Source organism: Mesoplodon densirostris, chromosome 5, assembly GCF_025265405.1.
Source record: "Mesoplodon densirostris isolate mMesDen1 chromosome 5, mMesDen1 primary haplotype, whole genome shotgun sequence".
NCBI lineage: Eukaryota > Metazoa > Chordata > Mammalia > Artiodactyla > Ziphiidae > Mesoplodon > Mesoplodon densirostris.
In genome coordinates, this window is record NC_082665.1 from 29019363 (window position 1) to 29040318 (window position 20956).

Sequence of the window (20956 nt, forward strand, 5' to 3'; positions counted from 1 at the left end):
TAACAGCGCTGTGTAAGGTCCTAGAAATACAGTGAGGAGTAAGACAGATCTGTGTCTGCTCTTAAAAAAATTGACGTCTAAGTAGCTTAAAAACTAGGAGAGACAGACTTGGTGCTGTGCTAGGGTGCAGCAGGAAAGCATCTAACCCAAACTTGAATAGCAGTCAGGCTTTATAGAGGAAACGATATTTTCTTTGAAATTTAGAGGATGGAAGTAGCATAAACAGTGGTTTGGAGGTAGGAGAGAACTTAAAGCATTAAAATAACTGAAATCGGGGGCTTCCCTGGTGGCGCAGTGGTTGAGAGTCCGCCTGCCGATGCAGGGGACACGGGTTTGTGCCCCGGTCCGGGAAGATCCCACATGCTGCGGAGCGGCTGGGCCCATGAGCCATGGCCGTTGAGCCTGCGCGTCCGGAGCCTGTGCTCCTCAACGGGAGAGGCCACAACAGTGAGAGGCCCACGTACCGTAAAAAAACAAAAAACAAAAAAACAAAAAAACTGAAATCGAATCAGAATGGCTGAGAGATGAGGTTCTGAAGGTAGAAAGAGACCTCTTTATATGGATCTTGAAAGTAAAGAAACGAAATTTGTTAGATGATGTTGAGTAGTTTAGTGATGTGATCCGATTTTCCCTTTAGGGAGAGATCTTGGTCTGCAATGCACAAGACAGCTGTTGGAGCTATCGTGGCAAGAGGTGACGGCGGCGCAGGGAATGATAGTGATGGTGAGGAAGCAGATAACTGGATGATACAAGAGGTATTTAGGAGAGAGTTTTGTCAGCCTTGGTAATTGAGTAGGCATGGGTGAAAAAGGAGAAGGATAAATTAAGGTTTTCCGGACTTCACCAAATTGCTGGTGAAGTTAATGAAGCTCAATTTCGGACAAATGAATTGGAGATGTCTAAGCTCTGTTTAAGGGAAGATATTAAGCATAGAGTTTGGGTAAACAAGTTATTTCAGGAGAGATTTAGGTCAAAAGTATAAGTTTGAGGGTGGTTGTTAGCATGCAGTTGATAACTGAAGCCTTTGAAGCTGAAGAGATTGCCCAAGGCACTTTGTATGTTTAATAAGAGATGACCTCCTGGGGCAGAACCCTGAGAATATAGTGCTTTAAGGGATGAGAAGAAGAAAATCCTGCAAAGGAGATAGCTAGGTGAGAAAAAACTGGGAGACTGTATATCATGGAAAACAAGAGTATTTACCGAAAGATAGAGTGGTGAATGTTGCCTTGATCAGTAACGAGTGCATTTAATACTCAGGGCAGAGTCCCTCCCCCATATGGTGAAATTTCAGTCATCATCATGTAAGAATCAATAAACATCTTCTTGATTTGGTCTTTAATTTAAAAATGAGTGCCATTTAAAAAATGAATTTCAGGTCTTCCCTGGTGGCGCAGTGGTTGAGAGTCCGCCTGCCACTACAGGGGATACAGGTTCGTGCCCCGGTCTGGGAAGATCCCACATGCCACGGAGCGGCTGGGCCCATGAGCCATGGCCGCTGAGCCTGCGCGTCTGGAGCCTGTGCTCTGCAACTGGAGAGGCCACAACAGTGAGAGGCCCGCATACTGCAAAAAAAATAAATATAAATAAATAAATAAATAAATAATGAATTTCAGTTTTAAAGATATTATTCAAACTCAGTAAACTAGTTCATGCATGAATTAAAATTTGTACTTGCCAAGCAAATAAAAAATACCTTAAAGTTCATACTCTGTTTTTCTGTTTTCGATTTTAAATACAAATAAAAACTCCTAACATGTGGTAACATAAAAATGACAGAATGAACTCGGTTTCTATTTCTTTGTCTTTACAGTCTCTCTGTTGACATGGTATATTTTGAATCTACTGATTAAACATAGGAATACATGTACTGTAGGGTTGGAGACACAATGACCAATGCAATCCTGAATGATTCTGAATCATTATGGATTTACTCTTTTTTTTTTAATGTTTTTATTTTATTTTTGGCTATGTTGGGTCTTTGTTGCTGCACGCGGGCTTTCTCTAGCTGCGGCGAGCCGGGGCTATTCTTCATTGCAGTACGTGGGCTTCTCATTGTGGTGGCTTCTCTCGTTGTGAAGCATGGGCTCTAATCGCACAGGCTTCAGTAGTTGTGGCATATGAGCTCAGTAGTTGTGGCTCGTGGGCTCTAGAGCGCAGGCTCAGTAGTTATGGCACTTGGGCTTAGTTGCCCTGCAGCATGTGGGATCTTCTTGGACCAGAGCTCGAACCTGTGTCCCCTGCATTGGCAGGCAGATTCTTAACCACTGCACCACCAGGGAAGTCCCTGGATTTACTCTTGAAATGAGTCCACCTGTGTCTGGGGTGAACTGTTTAACTGTGGACTCTTAAAATTAACTTTCAGATAGAATATGATATTTGTTAAAGGATAAGTAATAAAAAGGTGCTTATTTGAATTGTGCATATGTATATACATATAATATAGCATACTATAATATACATATATAATAATAATATATATTATTAAAAATGCAAAAATAATAGCAATTTCCTAGAACTTAGATCAATAAAAGAGTTTTGGGGAGGAGTATTTTTTAATCCTTTTTAAAAAAAATTATTTATTTATTTAAAAATTTAAAAAAAATTTTACTTGAAGCATAGCTGATTCACAATGTTGTATTAGTTTCTGGTGTACAGCAAAATGATTTAGTTATATGTGTATATAAATATCTATTATTTTCCATTAGAATATTACAAGATATTGAATATAGTTCCCTGTGCTTTAAAGTAGGGGGAGGAGTATTTTGTTGATCAACTGCTGGTACCTTGTGATAATAAAAAATGACCAAACTTATCAGTTTTTATTATTGTTTTTAAATTCTTTATAGAAAAGACACCCCCTTACTGCCTGTACTCAGAGCTGACCACTCTTACTCTCTAGCCTTTGGTATGCTACCGGCAAAAATGATGAGTAAAATGAGGCCTGAGAATGACCTGAGTATTCAGTTATAAGAAGGTCATTGGTGACCTTGACAACTGTACTTTCAGAGGAGTGGTGGGGTTGAGGCCATATCACACTGGACTGAGAAACCAGTAAGTGGAAAAGCAGTTTGGACAGTGACCTGTTTTTCTAGTCTTATTTCCTCCAACTCCCTGGAGGCTCTTTATCCCTTCCCTTTCATCCCTACCTATGCTTTCTTTCCAAGCATATTGAACTTTTCCACCCTTCCCCAAGCATACCAAGACTATCCATGTTGATTTGCCTTTATACCTATCGTTCCTTCTGCTTGGAATGCCCTTTCTTCCTGGTTAATTCTTATCTTTCCCTCCATCACTTCTCAAAGACAGTGATCCAGTGGAGGCTTCTCAACTCTCGCAGGCAAAGCTTCAGTCAGTCCATTCTGCCCCAACATCTCCAGTTCCATACCTGGAAGGGCAGGTACTGCCTGGTTGTGCAACGTGTCTTGTCTTTCACATCTCCAGCAGTTAGATCATGCCTGCCTGTCCCACTCATAAAAGCTGGTTGGGTAGCTAACTGGGGGAAGAAGAGTGAGTAAGCAATCGAACCAGTGAATGAATAGGTAAGTGAATACAACTGAAGGAAACCTGAGACCTTTAGTTCTGTAATTACGTGATGACTGAGTGGCTTGGTAACAATGTGATGATGAGGCACAGACACAGTGATGAGGCCCTTTGGCAGATGATTAGCTCAGTATGAAAACTGTCATAATGCTATAAATAAAGCCAGTCAATATGTAGTCCTAACTCAGACCTTTCAGCTCTGGATGCCTCTTCCCTACTAGGATTTCTCAGGCTATTCTGTTGTGGTTCTGCAGCATTATAACCAAGAAGGACATTTTAATTCTGTAGGTGAAAGGAAGCAAGGGCAGGTTTCTGCAAGACCAGTTTTGTTAGCTCAGTCTAGAAAAATCAGTTGAGCAAAGTGGGAGTTATTGTTGCTTTAATCTGTCCTACTTGCCCAGGAAAGGCTCTGTTGGGTTTTCAGAATGAATGATTCAGATGTACCTAAGTGTTTACATTTGTTTGGGAAAGATTGAGATTTCAAGATGTAATTTGATAGGTACCTTTCCCCCATTACCCCAGTCTCTCTTTTCCTGTTCTTTGTTACATGTTCAGTGACATGAAACCAGGCAGCACTTGACACTCTGAATAGCTCTAAACCGGCCATTGTCAGTTCCAAAGTCAATCATTTGCCCGAGGTCAGGAAGGAAAACTGGGTGGTGACTTCATTTCCTAGTGCTTCAGACTAGAAGTTTTCTTCCCTCTCCCTTCACTAGTTTCTTAGTACATTTTGTTATTGTTGTGAAGTTTAAAATGGGACATTTATATGTCTGGAGCACAAACAATGAACTTGGAAAGACTTGTTGATAATGAAACTGCTTGAGGCTGGTGTCCTGGATGTGAAATTGGGCTCTGTATTCAGGGTGTTTGTTTTCAGCCTTGTGCCTGCAGATCTCCCCGCCTACTTAGGCTGATTCACTCAGCCTCCAGCGGGACCCCGTTTCAATATTTGCAGTACAGTTCTCCTCAGTGAGTTCAGCTGAATGAACAGTTGAATAAATAGTAAAAGAATCAATTTCTATGAAAGAACAGTAATGTTCAATAATATCTCTTTAAGCGTGGTGACCTCTATGACTTTTAAATATTAGAAAATCTAAATGTGCAGCTGGTGAATGAATGAAGGCCTTTTTGATAATTGAGTATTTTTCTGGGATACAAAGCTCTGGATTTAACAGCTGTCCAGTCAACAGTCAAAGCTATACTCAGTTGTGTAAACACTGACCTTTTCTTACCCGATTTTCCTCCTGATTTTGTTGATACATGTCTCTGCACTCTCCTTTACTTGAAACAAATTTTGAACAAATTTTTGTTACTTACTAGCAACACAGCTACAGTTGGACACAGGAAGGCCAGGATGAGAATAATAAGGATCTTGTTATTTGGTGATAACAAATTGCTGTTTGGTGATATTTTTTCAAGGGAGGATACTCATGCTAAAGTGAAATTTGGGAAATATAGTGATGGAATAGAAAGATCTCAGTACCAGTCCTGTCTTGGCCATTAAAGCTACCATGTGATCTTAGAAAAATCAATTAACATCTCTGGGCCTCAGTTTCTTCATGGTTATAATGAAAACATTGGATTAGATCACTAGTGTTCAGCTGTGTCCCTAACAGCCCCAAATCCTCTCAGGAGATATTAAGTGACATATGGTTTGTTTACTCTGTATTTTTTCTGCTGTATAAGTTTCCTTAAGGGCTGGTGTAAAACTTTGCCAGAATTTTACTTTACTGTATAACTGATAGGTTATATTTATGCTAGAGTTGATATTCTGCCTTTCACTCCCCAAACCCTCTCCACTCTCAACCCATGTTTTCCTGATTTGTTTTCTCCTATCCAAAGACAAACTCAAGAACTCTCTTCTATGTTACCTTTATTAATTCACCAACTCATGTAAATTGTTTCTTTTCTCTGAACTTCAGTGAAATAAACACTTTGTGTCTTCTTTTACATAGTTTATTTTCTCTCTGTGTGTAGCTAGGCTCAGAAAGTCAACTGCAAGTTTCATGAGAGCACGACTGTGGCAGCCTCTTCATGGCCTCCCCAGTATCCTTCCCCCCTGGGCACAACTTAATGGATCCACTGGCTATGTTCTTATCTAAAGCTGGTGATTCATGATTGGTCTAAATCAGTTATGGAAATCCTGTAACCCTTTCTCAGGTTCCCTACAGCTGAACCTGACCCTATGACCCAGTTCTGGCCAGCGAGATTTAAGTCAGTGGAAGTCTATAGGTGAGATTACAGGAAAGAAAGCTTTTATTCTCTTGGGGAGAGCTGTCCTTTTTCCTTTGTCTTTCTTTCTGCCTTGACCACAGATAAGATGCCTGGAATAGCAGCAGTAACTACAACTGCAGCAACTATTCTGCAACTACAAGGCAACGAAGACAAGGGAAAGATCAAGGAAATCTCAGAGAAATAGGGCCCTGATCTTGTAAAATGGCAAAACGAAATACATCAACTTATCCCTGGAGTTTTTCTTGTAAGAAAATTTGAATTAATGATTAGAATTTCAAATTCATTTATTCATTCGACAAATATTTATGATGTACCTATAATATCCCAAACACAGTACATGAAGTATATTAATACACAAAGCATAAAAAGTTCTCATCCTCACAAGAGTTTACATTGTAGTAGGGGAAAAGTGACAGAAAATTAGCAATACCCATAATAAATAAGAAAATTATATACAATATTAGAAAATGCTAAGTGTTATGGTGAAAAGAAAGAGCGGTATATGTGGACTTGGAAGTATAACAGAGCAAGACCCTATGGGCCTTCCTGGGACAGACCCGCTCTCCCCCTCCCCCTCCCCCTCCCCTCCCCTCCCCCTCCCCCTTCCCTCCCCCCCCCTCCCCCTCCCCTCCCCCTCCCCCCATATTCTCTGCTTTAGCTCCTCTCTGATGTATCTAGATAACAGTATCTGATGCACATTTCCTTAGTTGTTCCACAGATGGAAGACATAACTACTTGATGACCATGAGTACATAGCCCCCAGGTCTACTGGAGCATGAGGATTACTAACATTAACCCCTGTGACATCACCCTGTTACCTCACCATCAACGAAGCAGAGAACTGTGCACAAGCTGATCACATATCCTGAGACTCCCCTCTCTCACCTGGCCTTTGAAAGTGCTTTCCTGAAACCCACCTGGGAGTTCCACTTTTTTCCACACTCACTACTTTTTTTTTTTTTTTAATTTTTATTTATTTATTTATGGCTGTGTTGGGTCTTCGTTTCTGTGCGAGGGCTTTCTCTAGTTGCGGCAAGTGGGGGCCACTCCTCATCGCGGTGCGCGGGCCTCTCATTATCGCGGCCTCTCTTGTTGCGGAGCACAGGCTCCAGACGCGCAGGCTCAGTAATTGTGGCTCACGGGGCCAGCTGCTCCGCGGCATGTGGGATCTTCCCAGACCAGGGCTCGAACCCATGTCCCCTGCATTGGCAGGTAGATTCTCAACCACTGCACCACCAGGGAAGCCCGTACACTCACTACTTTTTAAAAATTTTTTTTTTTTATTGCGGTACGCGGGCCTCTCACTGTTGTGGCCTCTCCTGTTGCAGAGTACAGGCTCCGGACACGCAGGCTCAGCAGCCATGGCTCACGGGCCCAGCCGCTCCGCGGCATGTGGGATCTTCCCGGACCAGGGCACGAACCCGTGTCCCCTGCATCGGCAGGCGGACTCTCAACCACTGCGCCACCAGGGGAGCCCCCACACTCACTACTTTTATGGTGCTTTACAATAATCGCTGCCGTTTCCTTCACCGCAAGGCAGTGTCAATAGATTGGCTTTATTGTCCACAGGCAAGTGGACCCAAGTTTGGTTCAGTAACAGAAGCCCAGATTTAGGGGTCAGATGTGGTTGCAAACAGGATAGCAGGAGTTTTAGAGAGTGACATTTGAGCAGCTACTTGAAGGAGGGAGAGATTAGTCTCGTGGTTATCTCCGGGAAGAGCAGTTCAGACACTGGCTCTGACCAGGGCAATGATTCTAAGGCAGGAGCACGCCCAGTCCACCCCAAGAACCACAAGGGCACCACGTGTAGCTGAGTGAAGTGAGCAGTGGGAGAGAATGGTGGATCATGCAGAATCTTGTGGTCATTGTAAGGACTTCACCTTTTTTCTGGGTGGAATGAGTAGCCATTTGAAGATTTTGTGCAGAATTATAACATGGTCTGACCTTCATTTAACAAGATTACCTGATATGCTCTGTTAAAAGGAGATGTAGAGGAAAGCAAGGATGGAAACAGGGAGACAGGTTAGGAGGCCCTTATTGTAATCCAGTAGAAAAATGATTCTTGCTTGTATTAGGATGGTAGCAACAGAAGTGCAAGTCGGAGAAGTTTTCTTCTTCTTCTGAGTATATTTTAAGGTGGAGACAAGATTTTCTAACGGATTTGAGTGAAAGTTGTTAAACCCTATCAACTTTAGGATAATAAATACACATTAACAGCAAAAGTAAATATCACTAGATATAAAATTCTCATTTGTAATCTAAGTCAATTGCGTGGAAATTTAACATTCGGTTACTGAAAAATATTTCATCTGACATGGAATGGAAACACAGCAGGCAAGTCAAACAAATGTTTATTTATTTTTAAGAAGTTATACTATTATTCCCTTTTAATCCCATCAGCACAAGTGTAGGTGGGAGAATTTGACAGCCGTAAGACTTGATTTATTTAGGAGCAATTCATAAGTGCTCAGAACAGTGTAAAACTAACACACAGTTCTCTCTTGTTGTTTTTCTAAAACTAATTTGACTGAACCTAAGTGAAACTTTTAGTGATAATAACACTTTGAGGGGCAAAATATGGATAAAAGAGGAAGAATTCGAGTTAATAATTTCAGGTTCAAAATATCTGCCAAAAATCAGTAATAGTTGCTTAGGTTTGACCTAGAAACTTTGCAGAACAGCTTAGAAGATTTCATAGCATTCCATCATTGGTCATTTGGGGGTTCCCAAGATAATAATTACATTAAGTGTACGTGTGTGGTGTGTGTGCCCAAGTTTAACGTTGGCAAATCAAACTAGGTGAGGTGTTATGAAGTGTAGGTACTCGTGAGACAAGGGTGATTGTTGAAAAAGGAGTGTGTAAGTCTATGTAGCATTTTAGTTTTCCATTGTATTTTGTGAGATTGGACTATAAGAGTAAGGACAGTGATGTATGTAGCACTTTTCCTTTGTGTATGAGATGTATTTATTGGCAACCCCCAGGCTATAATGAATTCAATAAACACTGCAAGGAAAGCAAAGGTATTTGCAAGCTTTTAAAAGTTAAATCTCTGAGAAAAATCACTCTTATTAGACCTGCAGGGGAGGAAAAACTTTTTCTTGCCCCTCTTAGGGTCCCTGACTGGGTCTGGGAAAATTAAACTGATAAAGACAGATTAAGAGGAGAAAGTCCACATTTTATTGAATTTTTACTTGTATATGAGAGTCTTTACAAGACAATGAAGACTCAAAGAAGTGACCAGAGCAGGATCTTTTAGACACAGAAACAATAAATTTGTGAAGAATTGGCAAGACAGGAATTTGGGTTAGGAGTAGTAAATGATGAAGAAGTAACTAGGAAGATAAGGGTTAGTTTAACAAGGTTTGTTTGTGTAGACTTCTCTGCCCCCCCAGTTCCCTGTTTCTGGTGATTAGAATGTCTTCCTTTCTCTTGGTACAGGGAGGGTACATTTCACGTGGGAGTTTTATGACCTGTTTCAGGGAAGAAGGGCAAGGAGGGCAGGTCAGAGTTGACCTTTCTGCTTCTGCCATTTTCTCAAACTCCTTCAGCTTAAAATATTCAACATACCAAGGTACCATATTCTGGGATAGCGTGGCCTGAACCTCATCAGATCTTTTTTAGAAAATGCGTCAAATTGTGAATTAAATACTTCTGGCCATTCCCCATTTACTGATCCAAATGTAGGGCTTTTTTCTGAGATACTTGGTTTTTACTTTTATTTTTGCTTATTACATATATGGAATATTCTTACACTTCCAAAAATTCAACAAATACTTAAAGACTTCAAACTAAGTACTAAGTTCTGCATATGCACTGGTGACTAAGATGGACATGACCCCTCTTCTCATTAAGTTTTTTCTTATTTTATTCAGATGTTCATGGAATTTATGGAAATGTCCACAGAGGATGCAGTGAGCTAGAATATCAGAGTTTTAAATCTGGAAGAAATCCTTACAACTTACAGATGATGAAACCAAGGCACAAAACTGTTAAACGACTTGACCTAGGTTATGCAGTAGCAGAGTCAGGGAGAGAATGCAGGTTTTTCAAACTTCTATGTTCCTCACTCAACTGTAGAGTTACAGTTGGTTGGGAGAAGAAGATAAGGGGGGAGCGTGGGGGGATCTCTTAAGTTAATTAGCCAAATTTCCAGCAAGACAGATACAATTTTAAAGATTAAATCAAATGAATACATAAGAATATAAATGGATCTTGGAACAGACCCACCTTATTTTGAGAACCTGTTTTAGTGATGCAACCTAGCATAAATAATGTGAATCCTGTCCAGACATGTCCCAGTATTGCAGAGCTGCTGCTCTGTCACCACCCTTTCTAAGAAGCAAAGTAAAAATCCCCATTATGGCTGCTATTGTGGCTCTGAAGTGGTTCGTTCCCATTACGGGAAAATCCCAGTCTTCATTCTTGCCCACTACTCAGAGGACACAATTATGGAATACGTATTTTGTCCTTTCCCAATCATGCTGAGAAGTAGTTTAGCAAGTGATGGATAGTAGAATGTAGTGGGAAGATTGTGGACCCTGTAGGCCACCCTCTGAGTTGAAAGCTTGGCTTTCCATTTACTGGTTGTGTGAACTTGAATGAATGACTTAACACCTCTGCTCCTTAGTTTGATTGCATAAAAGATGGGGATCATAATATAGTTCTTGTGATGATTAATATATGTAAATCACTTAGAATAGTGCCTGGAACATAGTAAGATCTAAATATTTGCTATTTTTAGAGTAAACACCGGCATTTGTGCAGTATGGATTGGGGCTACAAATAGATATCTTCGAGGCAATATTGTGTTGTGTGTGTGTGTGTGTGTGTGTGTGAGTCTGTGCATACATGACAGACCCAGCGTTTCAGACAAAAGTCCTATGAAGTAGAGACTCTCGAAGTAATTTTTTTTTCTCAATTACCTTTCCATCAGCTCTTAAAAAGTAAATGTTTACTGTGTACAATTGGATTACTCCCACAGATTAGTAGACCTTAAATAGTTTTTCTGCTTTATATATACATAAAAAAATCAAAAACAAAAACAATCCAACAAACAAATCCTAAAAACCAAAGTACCAAGGTCTTTCAAGCATTTTGTGTGATGCTATTAAATCTAGAGTTTCTGCTTCCCTTCTCTACATAGCAGATTTCAAAGTTTGGTGTTGCATGAGATATATTGCTGGATCATCCAGTCCCTACAGTTCTTAAACAAAGAACCCATGTCATCCCATTCAGTTAGGCACTGACTCTATATGTTCTTGTTTTCTGATGAAATCATTTGCTGTTGTTGGTAGAATAAGTGTCTGGGCATATGCAGGGGCCAGGGGTCTTGCTGGATATATCAATAAGTCTATTTCTAATCTTGCCTCTTCTTTTTCAAGGACTGTATTCAATACATGAGGAATCTACTACAGGGGTTTTCTATGTGCTGTTTGACAAAGCTGAGTATTTGCTCATTCTTGAAAACTCAGTATTTTCCCTTTTATTTAAATAATTTCAAGCCCTTATAGGAGAAGAATAGCTAGAACTGAATGTTAGGTAGATTTCAACACATGTCTACCAAGTCATAACTGATTTTACAGATGTATTAGATTAAATCTACTGGGGAGCTTTCATTTTTTATTTCACCTGGGTTTCATAAAATATAATGCAGGTTATAGAGAAATTGGAACAAATAGTTTTGCCATTCACATTGTATGTATGAATGATATCTGTGCCTATTCAGCTAATTAACAGTTAAATTTACTAAAATATCAATAATTGTCTGATGATAACTTCAAAAGCACACAACTGTAAAAGAGCAACCATCTCTCAAAACATAAACAAATTACCTTAAAGTGTGTCATAGTGTCAAAAAGACTCCAGGTACAATGTACTTAAATAAATATTATCTCTGGGTACCCCAGGGATCTTGTTTTTCTTTCAAGTCTATCCTTGCCTCACCCTCCACAGGACCCTTCATTGGACCAACTAAGGAGAGACAAGCTAGTTTTGTAAATGGCTGCATTGTATGATGGGATGCTAATAAAATTACCTGTGATCGTCCTTTTCTGAATTTCTTTTTATTGTGTCTAAATGGATTTAAGGGACGACAAATTTCTGCACATCAGGGCACATTCCTCATCTAAACAAGCATGGAATGTTTTTCAGATTAGAGTTTATACCAGAATGCATGAATCAGACATTTGCAAAATCCAGATGACTCTGCTAGAGTCCAATACTCCAGTAATGGCTGGCCTGGGAGTTTTTTAGGGCCTTTTCAAGTGCATTGCAGTGGAGCCCCTGAATAAACCTAGCTTGAAGAAAGTTGAAGACACATGGCAGCCTGTACTGTATAGCAGATCTAGTAATCTCCTTTAGCTTCAGAGAGTTATAAGTTGTCAGAAAATTCTTGGCATTGTGACACAGTGTAGCATATGTGGTAACATAATATATGAATAGACAAATAGCTAGACGACATTTCAGCAAAGGTAGTGCATCCTTGGCAGAAAATGATTGCATTTGGCATCAACCTCAAACGTACAAGAGGAAGACTGAAACCATGATAATTTCAAATCAGTATTTTCTCTGAGATCCATTTATTCTTACATTGTGATTGAGAAGCTAAAGATCCTATTCTTCTAATACGTACTTTTAAAATTTAAACAAATTTTTTTAAATTTGTATTTTTCTATTGACATTTAGGAATAAAAAAGTCTGTATCTGTTCCCCCAACAGGGCAAGAATCTTACCTCATTTTCATTTTCTTCTTCTTCATTAATGTTACCGCCTTTCATATTGAGTTTAACTGGAGTTTATTATGCTTTCGGTTTTCCACTGCCCATCGACAAATATGTAGGCATTACTATGAATCTGCTGCTATTCTTTTGTATATTTGGAATACATAATGCCTTTTTGGGGGGGATTCATTGTTTATTTGCTGGTGTATATTCTCAACTAATTCTTTCAGGGATTGCTTAACTTGGTAAACACTCTCAGGCTTTGATTTTCTGAATATTTGGTTATATTATCTTTTACTTTAAATACCAGTTTGGCTGCGTGAATTATAGGTTTGAAATAATTTCCCTCCTTTAATTTAGAAGATAGTAATCTCTACCTTCTAGTATTCAATTATGCTTATGAGAAGTTGTGCTGATGGCAGGCTGATTTTTCAGGGGGTTTGGCTCATTTGAAGTCTAGCTTAGCACTTTTAATTTGAAGATTCATGCTTTCTTCAGGCCTGAGAAATTTTCAATCGCTATTTATTTGATGATATATTTCTCTGCATTTTCTCTTTTATCTCGTTCTGTAATTTCTATAATCTGGGTTTTGGAATTTCTGGATATACTCTTCATATCCGTTAACTCTACACTTACATTTTTCCTCCTTGGTCCATATGTTTTGCTTCATGTAAGAATGTCTCAGCTCAATTTTTTAACCCATTAATGCACTACATAGTATGTATTACTGCTATTATTGCCTACCTAATGAATTTTTCATTTCTGTTTTGTTTTTATTCTAAGAGCTCTCGGGAATATATTTTCATAGACGCAATGTTCTTCCAGATCTAAATATATACTTATTCTAAATCTTTTTGTTAGCTTTATTAACTCTTTTTCTAGGGGGAGTTCGTTCATTTTGCTATAGCTTGGCTTTTATATTGTAGACTTTCTTAAAATGATTAGTGCTTCTTGGCTGTCTTTAGCTTTGATTTTGAGAATCACCATTCCTGTGCCTTTTGTATTTCTGTAATCTACCTCCAGTGTATAGTGGAAGCATGTGGAATGGAAGCTTGTCTTCCAAGTGTCAGAGTACCCACCATTCTCCAAAATCGGTAGCTACCTGATCACTATAAGACCTCTCCAACCCCAGTACTCTTCTTTAACCAGTTGTTAAAGCCCACATAGCACAAAAGAAGGAGAAAGGAAGAAATTGACTAGCCCACTGCTCCAAATGCAGGTCTCCAATTAAGATTCTTTCTAAATGTTCCAGAGTTTTCCTTTAATTCTTGGAATTACTGATACTAGGCTTAGAGATCTTCAAACCTCTTACCTCCACAGCATACGTTATAACCTCTTGCCTCCTACATATGTTATAACTAGTAGTTTCTTCCAATTTTGTTTTGCTAAAGATCTGATTGTATATGCTCCTATAGCTCAGAAACTCCAAAACTTTGTGGTTCATTGATTTTACTTTTTATACTTTTAAAATTACTTTTTAAAATACTTTTTTTTTTTGGTTGTCATTATCTTGTGTGATTTGGAGTGAGAGGGAGAATATAAATGTGTGCTCAGTCTATCCTACACCAGAAATCATCTTTACAAGAAGAGCTTACAAAAGTGAATTTATGTCCCCCCAGTTCAGAGAAAACACTTCAAGAGTGTATTTGGCCTTGAGCACAGGGCTTTACAAATACAGGCATGGTAAATTGTATATCACAAGCTATCTTGCATTGCAAATATTTTCTTAGGTCTTATCATGAGATAATAAGGTGAAGAGAAGGTTCTTTCAATTCTTTTTTTGACCTTATATCTTGCTATTTGGGGATATTTTTCCTAGCAATGTTCTCATTATAATAAAATTTTCCCACAATAAAAGTGAAATCTCCTTACAGTTTATTGTAATTGGTTGATATATTAATTTTTAATGGAGTTCTCATGAGGACAAGGAGACACCCTTTGGGATCATGTGGTAGTTTTATCCTTAGAGAAGATGAAGTCATTTTGAATATAGAGCATCCCTTAACTTGCTTAATGGGATCATTGACCAATAACTTTCTATCAGTGACCTGACTTGACTTCAATGCTGAGTTGTCTGAAATATATGCAAGACTGTGACATTTAATTACAACACAGTTTTCAGAAATAGCTTCATTACATGCTAGCCACTGGATCATGTACTTCTGGCAGTGGATATGGGTTAATTTCAACAATGCAAACTTCTTTTTTTAAACTGCAGTTACAGACAGAGAGCACAGAAACTCCCTGTGCTACTCTATGTGGCTATTATCCTAGAGTAATAAATGAGAAGCCATTGCAGATGGTTGATGAAGTAATGCTGAATATTAACTCTGTATTAATCTCCTTCCCTCTCTTGCTATCTACCTCTTTCTTGCAGCAGGTTGTAAATATCTATGTTGTGTGTCTTTCATGTTTTTGCATGAAAATATCATAACTTCTAAAGTTCTAGAGGTCTTTAGAAAATTGCAAATAATAAAATTATCTCTGGAGTCTGTTCAGTTTTTAAAATTTGATTTGGTACTCCCATTGTTTCTTTTAATAACTCAGCTGGATTTAATACTTTCTTATTTCTAAGGGGATGGACCTATAGTAGAAAAACTAGTTTAACAATTGATTCAACACTATTGGATTCAAGATTATTATTGATGAAGAGAGATCAATCCAAAAAGAATATTTGATTTTCTACAACAAATCTGACTTTGACTTTCACATTCAGTTCAACCAGAACATATTGTGCTTCTCCTAACTGCATGTTAGCTCTATAATGCTAGGTCACTGCTTAATCAACATGGAAGTGGTGATCCTTATTCTATTTTAGCAATGAGAAGAAAAAGTTTAATAAGTTCACCCAAGTCAGACAATCAGTCGTTGGTAGGTACAAGGTTAAAATTTAAGAATTCTGGCAGAAATGCAAAGAGAACTCCCCAGTGACTAAGGATCTAGTCACAAGGCTATCAGTCAAAAAAGAGATGGCCCATGGTTCAGAAAACTGGAGGCTGGATGAAAATTACAAAGAAATCTCCAGAGTATCACTGGTGCTAAGATTCCCAAGTACAACTGAAGGGAAATTCCTGATCCCATTATCAAACAATTTGAAGTTAGTGGTGAACTGAATATAAACCTGCAAAAATGTCTGAACACAGCTTGATACTGGATTAGATTGACCCAGCTCACCAAATTTGCCCTCTGGCAGAAGAAAGGGCATGATTTTTCTGTGGAAAAATAATGTTTTACTTTAGTCATTACTGTTTTTCTACATACTATGTCCAGAATAAAAAATTATGAGGCAGGTGATGAAAGAAGAAAACCTAATCCATGTTAAAGAGAGAAAATAGTCTATAGAAGCAAATACTAAGATGTTCCACATGTTGGGATTATCAAAAAGACTTTAGTTATGATCAATATGTGGAAAGGATGAATTACATGTGTGAATAGATGAGGAATTTTATTAGAGACATGGACATTTTTATAAAGTCTAATGGAAATGCAAGAAATGAAATATATGTTACAAGAAGTGAAGAATTCATTTAATGGGTTTAATGACAACTGGACTGAGCACAAAAAAGAATTAGTGAATTTACAGATAGGTCAGTAGAAATTATCCATAATGAAACACACAGAGGAAAAAAAAAAACAGTGAAAATAATGGAGTAGAATATCTTGAGATCAATGGGACAAAATCAAGTGATATAACATATGTGTAATTGCTGTCTAAGGAGAGGAGAGAAAGAATGGGGCAGAAGAAATGTATGAAAAGAAAATGAACAAAAATTTTCCAAAATTAATGAAAAACATCAAAAAAGCCCAACAAATCTTAAGTGGAGTATATACAAAGAAATCTCCCATTTAGTACATTACAGACAAAGTACCATAAACCAAATATAAAAGAATACATTAAAAACAGACAAATAGGGCTTCCGTGGTGGCACAGTGTTTGAGAGTCTGCCTGCCGATGCAGGGAACATGGGTTCATGCCCCGGTCCGGGAAGATCCCACATGCCATGGAGCAGCTGGGCCCGGAGCCATGGCCGCTGAGCCTGTGCATCTGGAGCCTGTGCTCCACAATGGGAGAGGCCACAACAGTGAGAGGCCCACGTACCGCAAAAAACAACAACAACAACAACAAAAACAGACAAATAAAGAAGACAATGGCAAAGAAGGGAATGATGATAAGAACTCTATCACAAACAGTAAAGGCTAGAGGAGAATAGAACAACGTCTTTAAAATGTTAAAAGAAAAAAAATTTTCAGCCTATTATTCATATTGTGTAAAGATAACCTTAAAAAATGAAGATGAAATGAAGGTAGTTTCAGAGGGAAAAAAGGTTGAGAGTTTGTCTGTAGCATATCTGTGCCACAAAAAATGCTTAAAGAGGTTCTTTGAACTGAAGAGAAATTATACCACATGGAAGCCAGGATCTGCAAGAAAAAACAAAGAGCACCAGAAAGAGAAAATATATAAGTAAATATTTGTATGGCTGTCACCACCTCTATTCCACATTGACCAGAAATTTTATTTACTACAATAAGACCAGGAAAAGAAATGAGACATAACGATTCAAAAGGAAGAAATGAATCTGTCATTAATCACAAGTGGCATAATTGTGTGTGTATAAAACTCCATGGAATCCACACATACAAAATAATAACTACTAGAACTAATAACTGACTTTAGCAAATTCTCAGTTATAGGTCCAAAATTCAAAAAGCAACTATATTTTCTAATTTTTAACAATTGTAAAATGAAATTTAAAAATACCATTTAAATAGCCTCAAAACTCCTTAAATATTTAGAAATAAACCTAACAAAAGATGAGCAAATTATAAAACATTACTGAAAGAAATGTTAAGGTACCTAAGTAAATACCATATTCATGAATTGGAAAGCTCAGTATTGTTAAGATGTCCATTTCCCCAAAATTATTTACAGATTTTATACAATTTCAATAAAAATATCAGAAGACTTTTTAAGAGAAATTACAAATCAGTCCAAAAATGCAAAGGACCTAGGATAGCCAAAGCAATATTGATAAAGAAGAACAAAACTGATGGGTTTACACTACTTGATTTCAGGACTTAATACAATGTCACAGTAATCAAGTCAGTGTGGTATTGGCATAATAACAGACAAATAGATTGATGGAATAGAATTTAAAAAATCCAGGAATAGGTGCATACACATGAATGTGATATATACACACATTATATGATGTATACACACATATACAGGTTATATGCACACACATATATATAAATATATAATATATACGTACACAAATATACTGATATCTGACCAAAATGGCAAGTCACATTAGTGAGAAAGAGAAAGTTCTTTCTAGCATGATGCAGCAACTGACTATACATTAGAAAAAAATTGAACTTTGACCTTACCTCACTCAATACACCAAAAATTATTTGGAGATGGACCATGAATGAAAGGTGGCAGAATCTACCCCTCACCCCACCCAAATATGCCATGTTGGCAAACGGAATATTTTGAGCTAAAGACACTTGAAAAACAGCAGGTATAAGAAGAACACTCTGACCTCCCTCTTCTTCCTGAAAGGAAGAGATAACATTTCCATGTGAAAGATGTCCTTCTTAAACCAGGAGGAAAGAAATATTCTTATCGCCAGAGATGGGGAGTCAAGGCTGAAAGAAATCTGTACAAACAGACCTTGTTAAAATAACTCTTACCTTTCTTTAATCTCTCTATACCTTTACTTTTCTACAATTGTCTCTCTTTGTTCAACCTATTACATAAACACTTAGGCCTAGCCGCTTCTCTGGGTCTTCATTTTTCTTATGGGGCTCCCACGTACATGTAAAAATAAAACTGTATTTTTTTCTCCTGTTAATTTGCCTTATGTCAGTTTAATTCTCAGAACTAGCCAGGGAGCCTAAGACAATAAAGTTTTGCCTCCCCTACATGAAATTAAATATACAAATTACAATAAAAAGTCTTCCAGAAGAAAACAAATAAGGATATCTTTGCCAGTCTGGGGTATGCAAAGATTTATTAGACAAAATTTTAAAAATACCACTGAAAACAATGTTTTAATTTCATTAAAATTAAAAATTTCTGGAAAGAAAATGAATAGACAAGCAACAGATTGGGAAAATATTCTTATTATTTTTATTTCACAAATAACTCATACCCAGAATACATAAAGAACTTTTGAAAGTCAGCAATAAAAAGTTAAACAATGCAATTAAAAAATGGGAAAAAAGACTTGAACAGACACTTGGCAAAAGGAAATGTAGGAATGAGCCATCATCCCACATGTGAATGAGGGTGATGAACACACGATACTCAACATCATAAGTCTTCTGGCAGATGCAATTTCAGTACAATGAGATAGCATTTCACACCCACTGGAATGGCTAAAAACTGACACTACCAAATAGTGGTGAGAATGAGGAGTAACTGAACTACTCACAGATTGTTGTTGGTAGTGTAAAATGTCACAACAATTTTGGAGAATTGTTTGCCAATTTCTTAAAAGTTAAATGTTCTGTGTAACCCGAGTTCCACTCCTAGATGTTTAACCAAGTGATGTGAAAACATATGTCTACAAAAAGGCTTGTATAAGAATGATCAGAGAAAACCCAGAAGCAATCTAAGTATCTCAGGAAAATGGATGAGCAAATTCTGTTATATTCATACAGTGAAATATTAGTCAGCAAGAAAGAGGAATGAACAAATGATATATGCAACAACATGAATGAATCTCAAAAACATAATATTGAGCAAAAGAAGCCAGATATAAGATGCATATGGTAAGTTGCTTCAAGGATAGGCAAAAATAATGGATGGCAATAGAATTTAGTCCAGTGGGGTTTGACTGGAAAGGAGTATGAGGAAAATGTCTGGGGTGATTGAAATGTTTTTTGTATGGTTTGGGTGGTGTTCCATTGGAGTATACACCACTTGTCAAAACTCACACGAGTGAACACAAAATGTGCATATTATACTTTAATTTTAAAATTACATAATTTTCACAAAGTAAAAGAAAAACAACAACAATTTCAGGCATCATGACTCCTTATGAACTGTCTTTTTTAAACACTTGGTTTTCCTCTAATAAGTCTGTTTTCAAGCCAATACTATGAAGAACGTAGGATTTGCTCAGAGTATCTGTGGTGGAAAGAAAAGGTTAGGTCGGCACCACCTGTTTCTGGCACTCTTCTGACTAGACACCAGGCTGCCTGCTGGCTTATTCCAGCTTTTCTGAACACAGGGAGAGCAGCAATAATACCCGTGAGCCTCATGCTTGCAAGATGGACACCATATGTTTTCACTGTCGTTTCGGAGCTGTTCTCATCTACCTCTTTCTTCCGCCCTTTTAGCATCTGAGGTCTGGTGACCCCGAGAAATTTAATATAAGAAGTCACCATGAATGAAATGGTAATTTTAAAAATCTAACACAAAAGGAAGACTTATATACGTGAACGTTTATTCTCTTCAGTTATCCAATAGCTGTTACTTATCAAATTATCACTAAAACTTTCAAACTGTGTCTTAAAATGAATATCCATGCTTTTTATGGATAGTTGTGAAAACTGATTAAGAACTCCTGCACAGATTATTCAAAGATATCATTTACACATGATAGGAATTCTTAATAAAATATATTGAGTGTCAGAGAAATAGCAACATGGGGCAGACTTTTCAGAAAAAAAAAAAAAAAAAGAAACAGATTAGTACTTAAAGAAGACACTCAAATAAGAAAATTACATTTTTAAGGTGGGATTGTGATGGGTTATTGAGCTGGGTCTTTGGTTGTTTAAACTGACCAGATTAGGATTCAATCACGAAATAATTTATGTAGAACCTGAGATTTCAGGCTATAGCTGCTAAATATGAAATGTGCCTTCTTGCCTCCTTTGGGTTCCATTTGTGGGATTTCAGAAGAATTTATCGAAAGCTCTGTGCTTTTGGCCACAAGCATCTGTTTATAGTGTCTTGTCCTGGAGATATTTGAAGTGCCTGGAGGAAGAGGGTGAAAAGTCTTGTGTGTGAAGAATGATATTGGTAAAGATGGACAGAAGGTGGAGTACAATATTTGCAGACTGGTTCTGGGGGTTTGGGCAAGTTTTAGAATTTAATTCTAAGTGCAAGCCCCCCAAAACAGAATTCTATTGGCAATGTTATTTTTTCTTTTTGACAAATTGCCCCTTATTTGTGGAGCTAATCTCTTCTCAGCCACTAAAAATAATTACTTGCCTTTTAAACCACACACCGTAATACTAAGACAATGTAATTTACTTATGAGGAAAAGAACCCGTATGTAGTTTTAACACTGTATTTGATGCCTACAATTTTAGAATCTCTGAGGAGTGAAAAGCAATTCGTGTGAGTTTTTCAATCTACTGCCATCTTTTGTGTGGGAAATCTACCTCCCCCAAAGCCTCAGGAAATAGTTTCTCTCTCCTACTTCATACATAGAAATGACTTCTG

The 20956-nt window shown here is 37.8% G+C and overlaps 1 protein-coding gene across 5 annotated transcripts in view; it reads left to right on the forward strand.

The window, feature by feature from the left end:
• NRIP1 (nuclear receptor interacting protein 1) overlaps positions 1-20956 on the forward strand; it is a 300299-nt gene that overhangs the window by 118876 nt on the left and 160467 nt on the right. Inside the window, exon 5 of one of the 5 annotated variants that reach the window (XR_009532557.1) lies at positions 638-755. The exons of the other annotated variants lie outside the window; for them this stretch is intronic. The gene's annotated coding sequence lies outside the window, so the exon portion shown is untranslated. The remainder of the gene's footprint in view (positions 1-637; positions 756-20956) is intronic. 5 annotated transcript variants of the gene reach the window in all.